An 8,553-nucleotide genomic window follows, 5' to 3' on the forward strand; every position below is an offset into this window, starting at 1 on the left:
TGTTGCTGCAAATACTTATAACTTTTTCACATAGCAAAATTATATGATAAAATATAAATCACTTTCCCAAAGTCTTGATGTCTTTCCAAAGATATTTCACCTCTTTTTTCCCCCTCTCTATTTTCCTGACAGATCCACATGTCTTTAAAAGTTTTGTGTCTGGCAATTTAAAAAAAAAAAGTGGAGATTTCCCCCATCACCAGATCCCCATGCCATTTAAAAATACAGTGGTACCTCGGGTTACATACGCTTCAGACTACATACACTTCAGGTTACAGACTCCGCTAACCCAGAAATAGTGCTTCAGGTTAAGAACTTTGCTTCAGGATGAGAACAGAAATCGTGCGGCGGCGGCACAGCAGCAGCAGGAGGCCCCATTAGCTAAAGTGGTGCTTCAGGTTAAGAACAGTTTCAGGTTAAGAACAGGCCTCTGGAACAAGGTATCACTGTATTAACAATTGTAAAGAAGTCACACAATCATGAGGGGGCCAACAAGTTATCTGGGTAACTCAGCGTGCATGTCCACAGAATGGAAGATGTCAGGCCAGCATTCCTGCCCTGATTCCTAATGTTCTTTTTACGCTGCATTATTTGCTGTGCTTCGTAATTGTTAATTGTGACATTTGGATCAATACACTGCCATGTCATGCCCCAAATTTCATATTGTAATTTTTCAAGTTAATGGGTTTGCAAATGGATTCCCCACCTCTCTTCTTTGCTGGAAGCAATTAACACAGAAATGAGAACTTCCACTAGATTCTGCTAGATTTCCAGAAATCTAGCACCTGGACATGCAGGCCAACTGGTCAGAGTCTACCCCACCAAGGCAAGATGTGTTGCATCTCTACTTAAATTATAGCACATGCAATTTTTAGGCAAATCTGTTGTCTTGTCCTTTGGCTATCTATCCACAGTGGCATAGTGTGGGTTGCTGGTGCTATGGGTAGGGCAAGTGCTGTGCCCCCTGGTGGCCTGGGCAGCTGGGGTGGGGGCACTCCAAGGGTCACATGAGGGGCACGTGCAGAGGGTGAACAGAGCCCCCCTCCAACAGGCTCCTCACCCACTGCCTCCATCCACCTGCTCACTAGACCTCCACTGCCAGGGTTCCATGTCTGCCATGAGGGTGCCTACTTGCACCCCATCAAAAATGTGCGCCTGGAGCCATGCCCCCCCCCTACTCCTCCATGCTATGCCTCTGGTGATGCATCCCCCCTGAGTGATGCATAAGTGGGCTTTGGAGCAGCAAGCTTCCTTTCCAAAATGCCATCCTCTTCAGCCTCCTGTCTGCTGATGTATCAGTACTCTGCAAGGAGGGGTGAAATTATAATCACCATACAGTGCCAGGAGATTAACTTTGTTTAAAAAAGAAGCAAAGTGAGAGGTCATTCTTCTAATTGCAGCAAGTAAGCAATTTAATGCTATTAGAAGTGCTGTGCGTCTGGGAGGAAGTAGTTTAAACTGTGCTGCTTTGCATTGCAACAAATGGCCTTATCTGGTCATTTAGCACTTTTGAAACACACACTGCGGGTGACCTACAAGCATTGGGGAGAAGCAGAAGAGCTGCTACAAGGCCTTTGGTGCACTAAGCAAAATGACTTGATGGCCAAAAAATGGCATTGATTCAACACATGACCCATGCCGACTCCAAACAGCTGCCGGAGAAGCATAATGGTTTGCAAAAGATAGCACTTGGGTAATGCATGAGGTATAGCTGGCTCTCAATTAGGTTAGGGGAAAGTGCTCTTCAAGCCATTCTTCTTGCCATGTTACTGTAACTGAAACAATGAGCACTCAAGATGATCATCCTTAAAACAATTTATTTGTAAAGAAACCTGTTAACCCTCTGCTGGCTGATTAGGAACATTTTTGTGGAAAGTCAAGCCACTTCTGTTGATTGCATAGGAACCTAGGAAGCTGCCTTATTCTGAGTCAAACCATTGGTCCATCTAACTCTGTATTGCAGACCCACATTCAGTGACCCCTGACCAAGGGAGTGGAGGCCTAGACAAAGATAGGTGTAGCAATTTTTATTGATTACAGATGTAGGTAGGCTTTGGCACAGGCATTAGGTGTCTGTCCATTATTAGCCTCTAGATGGAACGTTCCTGGGATTATGAGACCTCCTCAAGATGCAGGCCTACTGAGGTGCCCTCCCAGGCTACTGCTGGAAGCTCTATCACCTGTCTGCCCCACACTTGACTTCTAGACAGAGACTTCCCACTAGAACCCCCCCCTAACGGAATACCCTAAAATCGCACCTGTTTCAGGTTGGATGATGCACCACCTCATATTAGACTAAAAGATTCCACCCAATGCCTGGCCTGCCAAAAGTTGTGAATACAGTGGTGCCCCGCAAGACGAATGCCTCGCAAGACGAAAAACTCGCTAGACGAAAGGGTTTTTCGGTTTTGCGTTGCTTCGCTAGACGAATTTCCCTATGGGCTTGCTTCGCAAGACGAAAACGTCTTGCACTTTTTTCTTAAAGCCGCTTGAAGAGGCGCAGTTGTGACAGACCGTGCTTCGCAAGACGAAAAACATCGCAAGACGAAAAGACTCGCGGAACGAATTATTTTCGTCTTGCAAGGCACCACTGTATTGCTATGAGGAAAGCAAAACAGGCTTGTTTGCAGGCAAATTCCTTCCTGGCTCTAAATATGGCAACCATCACTAAACCATAGCAAGGTCAAATTGCATGGTGCGGAAGGAAGGTAGGTAGGTAGGAAGGAAGGAAGGAAGGAAGGAAGGGGGAAGGAGGGAGGGAGGTCTAGTTGAGGTTCCTGTATTGCAGGGCGTTGAACTAGATGACTCTTGGCATTCCTTCCAACTCTGCAATTCTATGATTAAATCTTTTTTCCAAAAATGGCCCATGTCCCAAGTCCTTAGGAAAGGCTTTTGAACGAAACTTTTTTTTTTATAATATGTGAAAATATTTCCTCTTACACACCAGTGACTGATAAGAAGTCTTTTAACTAAACAGTTTTATTTTTGTTGAAAGGTGGCTATCTATTTACATAATTATATGTTAGTATGTCACATATTTTCCCTTTTTTGTAGCTGATTAAAAAGGCTATAAACTTACCCAGCATGCAGATGAATTGGTTGAGAATATCCGGTCAGTCATATAAGAGGATTATTGGGACACATTCCCCAAAGAAGATTATTTAGAAGACCTTTCCCAAATACTTGGGACTAATTAGGGCATATTTGAAATGCCTACTCACTGGGTACAGCAGTGGGTGAGGTTTGCAGCTTGGCACGCGGTCCACCATCCTTCCAAAGCCACGCCGTTCTGCTTACCATTGCTCCTCCCCCCTTGGTTGTCATGGTGCCTTCTGGGTTCCTGCCAAACCCAATTTCAAATTGTCCAATCCGTGGCGACCGGGGCTAGAGGAGTGGACTGTGAGTGAGCAGGCTTCACTCTTGTCCCCTGCTGATGCCAGCAGCACAGTCGGCCCCGGAGCATCCAGTCGACCCAGCCCTCCCTCTAACTGTATCATTCCTTACAGGCTAACTTTTCTCCTTTCCAGGTCCATTGGTTTTTGCTACAGTTGGATAATGGTTGCTGTCTTTTCAGAGCCAGGAAGGAATTTTCCCTGCTCTGCAGGTTTTGCCTTCCCTGTAGCAATTGTCACAACTTTGGCAGTTTTAGGCCATGAGCGGAATCCTTTAGTCCAACAATCAAAGAAGGGGTGGTGTCATGACTCACCCCTTTTGTGGAGGTGATATCAGGGTTCCTCGTTAGAGGGATCTTGAGGAGAGTCTCTGACGACCGCGGAAGGGGGCCAGCTGTGTAAACGCATGTTTTGCAGTGTCTCCATATTCCCCATTGACCTTGTCTTGCCTCATTCCCCCAGCGGGGTGCTGAGAAGGATGCATGCCCAATGCCTAAACCAAGGTTTCCTACATTTGAATTTTTAATAAAGTTGTGGCCATTTTAATCCCAAATATGTTGTCATGTGTTTCCCTTGATCTGAGGTCCGGCTCCCGGAATGTGGGGGAGCTGCAACTGGGCACCAAAAAACTTTGGCTGTATACACACCACAAATTTGTAGCAACCACCCTGCTGCAAAAAATATATAATACTAGCAACTAATAGTTTATCCCTCACAGCGCTATTCCCAGCACTCTTGACAGACCACAGTTCCCAGGATTCTTGCAGAGGGTACTTTAAATGTTTGGTGTGTACACAGACTTAATGGTTGGAACCGATCTATAATGGGTTATTCCATAGCATTATTTCTCACTGTGCTATTTGTTTTGTTGTCCATTGCCTTATTCTCATGTGTTTGTTCTTTGAAGCATATTAAAAGTATATGCTATCCTATATATGGATCTTACTGCTGCTTGTGTTTGATACACAGAAATCTTTACTACATATTATTATCTTTATTTTTATTTATGCCTCACTTTTTCCCCTGACAGGGATTCGAGGCAGTTTACAGCTAAAATAGAAACAGCTAAAAACATAGGGAGTGGGGAAGCAATAATTTTAAAAAATTAAACATTAATTAGAATATATATATGAATATTATCTATTAAAACATACAGATAAAATCCTCACAACATCCACCTTTTCCTTAAAAACAATCAGTTCCCAAAGCTTTTCGGAACAAGAAAATCTTCACCTGCTGGTGGAAAGACCAAGGAGTAAGTCAGTCCAGCTTCTCTAGGGAGGCAGTTCCAAAGTTTGACCTTGTGAGGATGGCAGGACTGAGAGAAGGGCCTTCCGTGAAGATGTCAGAGCCTGGAAAAGTTCATATGAGGGAATAAGGTCTTTCAGATAGCTTGTACCTAAGCTGTACAGGGCTTTATGAAGCTCTGTATGTTGAATTGTACTTGGAAATGTTGAATTGTACCTGGAAACAGACCGGTAGCCAGGAAGGTGTTCTAGCAAGGGAATTGTCTGCTCCTTAGAACCAGCCCCAGCTGACAATCTGGCTGCTGCTCTTTGAGCCAGCTGAAGTTTCTGAGCACTTTTCAAAGGTAGCCCCATGCAGAGTGTGTTACAGTAATCCAGACAGAATGTAACTAAGACTTGGGTGACCATGGCCAAATCAGACTGTATCCTAGAGTTCAGCCTTGCCCTGACTTTGAACCTGATATGTTCTCCGAAGAGAAGCAAGGAAAGTGGGACCCTTCGGCACTGGCCCACTGCCAACGATCCTCAGGAGCTTGGCATTCCTGCCTGAGGACTGGAGGTCTCCACACCAGTTTCATAGGCTCTCAGGTTTAGGCTTCTCCCCCTTATCTCTCCAGCAGCAGCAGGAACAGAGGGGACAGCAAACAAGGCAGGAGTGGCAGAGTTATTATTTGTGCCCAGTTACATGCCTTTGAGGCTACACAGGAAGAGAGTGAATACAAGATAAGTGTGTACAGATGGGCAGAAAATGTGGAATTGCAAAAAAATAATAAAGTTGTGCAGTAATGCGCAGCTTGAAAAATTTGGGGGAAATTAGAGATGTTGGACAAAAGTGCTTATTAAGGACTCAAAAGCATGTACCCAAATTATATGAGGGTAGAATGCACTCAGTTTCTATACTTTAAATAAACTGCCCAAATGGTATTAAAACCCTTCATTTGGGCCGGAACCTCCTCTTGCACACCTTCATTATTTTGGGCAGGAAATGCCTTGTTGCATCCTTCTAAATACCCTTAAACCACTCTTGATTTTGTGCCTGTTGGTTACTGAGTGAAGGCAGATTCATAAATGAACCATCGCTGTATAGCAGATAAGAATCACTGATTCCTATGAAGAAACAACCACAGACAGAGCGTGTAAACAAAGAGCAAAACATGCTTTCTCTTCGTTCAGATTTCATTTGGCTTTTTTAAAAACATAGCTTGGGGTGTCTGGTGGGGAATTTGTGGAGTTGGAAAATCTGCTTTGAAAAAGAACAGCCCTAGTTATGCACATGGAAACACTGGTATGGATCAGGCCTGATTGAGAGCCAAGAAGAGGTAGATCCTTCAGCTCATATGCAGGTTCCCAGGCTGAGCTGCTGCTTCTCTGAAGCAATAGCTGTCAATTAAGCTTCAGTCAATCTCTGCCCTGAAAACAAATGCCTTGGAATTCAGGAAATGTGTGTCTCTCTCCTTTCCACAGCATGTTTGAAAGTCTGTCTGTCTTTATTCTAAGGCCCCAAGTCGTGTAAGACTTTGTACATTATTTGTTTTATGAATAATATTTATGTATGTATTATATTTTTATACCAAACCGCCAGTCAGGTTATCCCCGATGGTTTACAAAGACATTTCAGTGCAAAATACCAGTTCACTCTCTCGATATATCTTATTTCGTAGTTACTCACATGTTCCAAAATGGCAGTTTTTAATGTTTGTGTGAGTGAATCAAGTATGTTTCTCAAGCACATTTAACCCAGGGCCTTGAATTGTGTCGGGGGGGGGGGGGGCTGGTTCAGCAGTTCAGGAGCATTACCAGCCTCTTTCTCTTAGCCTGCCTAGCCCAACCCAGAGGGTTGTTGTGAGGGTCAAACCTAAACTCCCTGGAGAAACAGTGCAATTATGAATAACAGGGAAGTAAAAGCGGCTGGAGCAACAATTAGGAAAAGCATGGGAGGGCTGCCTCTTCTGAGGAGTCCTTTTATTGTCTAAAGAAAGATCCTCCCTTCATTTACATGTGAATGGGGCAAGCATGAGATAAATGGCCTGTTATGTCAGGTTTGTCCATTAGAACCAATTCATATGGTCATTCTGTAAAGAGAGCAAAGATTGCAGAAGACCCTTAAGTCTCTAGCGCTTTATCACCAAAAGGCAATCAAACCCAGTCCATGGAACTTTCCACTGCTCAGAGTAATGTGTAGCGCTGGAGTTACTGTGGTGTAGCAATTACCAGGCATAAAACGGTGAGCTGGGGAATGAAACAAGATGGAGTAAATGAGAACATCACAACAGTCTGCAGAAGGGCATAAGAAGCTGCCTTAATGCACATTGGGCTATTGATTCATCTAGCTCATCATTTCTATATCGGGGTTGGGAATCTGTGACCCTCCTCAAAGTTTGTTTTTAAATACTTCCTGCCAGTGGTGAAATGGGCACAGAAAACCCACATAATGGATCCCAATTCTTCTTACAGAGAAGGAACTTATGATGGTAAGTACCAACATTCACATCCCTGCCCATTGGCCATGCTGGTTGAGACTGATGGCAGTTGAACGACGCGTGGAAAGCCACAAGTTCCCATGCTTGGTCTACACTGACTAGCAGCAGCTCTCTAGAGTATCAGGCAGGAGTCCTTTCAACCCCAGGCCTACCAGGAGAAATCAGGGATGGAGCCTGGGACTTTCTGCATGCAAAGCCAGCTGTCTGTCTCTCTCTCTCTCTCTCTCTCTCAGCTATTACCCTTTCCTTGAATATTATTTAAAAGCAAATAGGAAAACAGAACTATGAGTCTTGATCATCAGGAGGATGTGCCTGTGGAGGCGAGAGTCTTGCTAAAGCAGGTCAAGACTGGCCCAGACTCCCAGCTATGGAGCAGCCTGCTAGGACTGGATGAGTTCGATGTGAGCAAACCCAGATCCTGTGATCATCAACTATGGCCCTTCTTCATGTGTCCTTTCACAGAAAGTCTAGAGGATGGCAACACAATTGGCCTTTTCAGTAGTGGCTCCACTCTTGCGGAATCCGTCAGACAAAACATATTTCTTTTTCTGCCAAGCCTGTCACCGGATGCCAGAAGCAGCTTAGTCATGCTGGCCACATGACCTGGAAAAACTGTCTGCGGAAGCGGACAAATGCTGGCTCCCTCAGCCTTTAAAGTGAGATGAGAGCCACAACCCCAGAGTTATTCGTGACTGGACTTAACTGTCAGGGGTCCCTTTACCTTTACCTTTGGGACGCGGGTGGAGCTGTGGTTTAAACCACTGTGCTGCTTGGACTTGCCGATCGGAAGGTTGGCAGTTCGAGGCCCCGCAACAGGGTGAGCTCCCATTGTTCAGTCCCAGCTCCTGCCAACCTCACAGTTCGAAAGCATGCAGTGCAAGTAGATAAATAAGTACCACTTCGGCAGGAAGGTAAACAGTGTTTCTGTGCGCTGCTCTGGCTTTGCCAGAAGCGGCTTAGTCATACTGGCCACATGACCCGGAAAAACTGTCTGTGGAAGCGGACAAATGCCGTCACCCTTGACCTTTAAAGCGAGATGAGTGCCACACCCTGGAGTCATTCGCAACTGGACTTAACTGTCAGGGGTCCCTTTACCTTTACCTTTAAAAACAGGGTTGTCTTTTACATTTTTCTTTGTTTTCCTGTATGCTACTATTAAGGTGTGTGTGTGTGTGTGTGTGTGTGTGTGTGTGTGTGTGTGTGTGTTGTTTGTTTGATTGTTTATATATTGTAAGTATTGTGTATATATTATATATTTGAGCTACTTCAGTAAAAGGGGAAAAAGCGATCAATAAATTTAATAAAATAATAATACAGAATGTGGTGGAGGACCGTACTGGGGGATGTGGCTGTCCACATTCTTAGTCTTTGGGGGAGCCTGTCAGCAAGGATGAGAATGAGATATTAGAGGCAAATTTTCAGGAATGGTAAAGG

Source organism: Podarcis liolepis, assembly GCF_965112155.1.
Source record: "Podarcis liolepis genome assembly, chromosome: Z".
Classification (NCBI taxonomy): domain Eukaryota; kingdom Metazoa; phylum Chordata; class Lepidosauria; order Squamata; family Lacertidae; genus Podarcis; species Podarcis liolepis.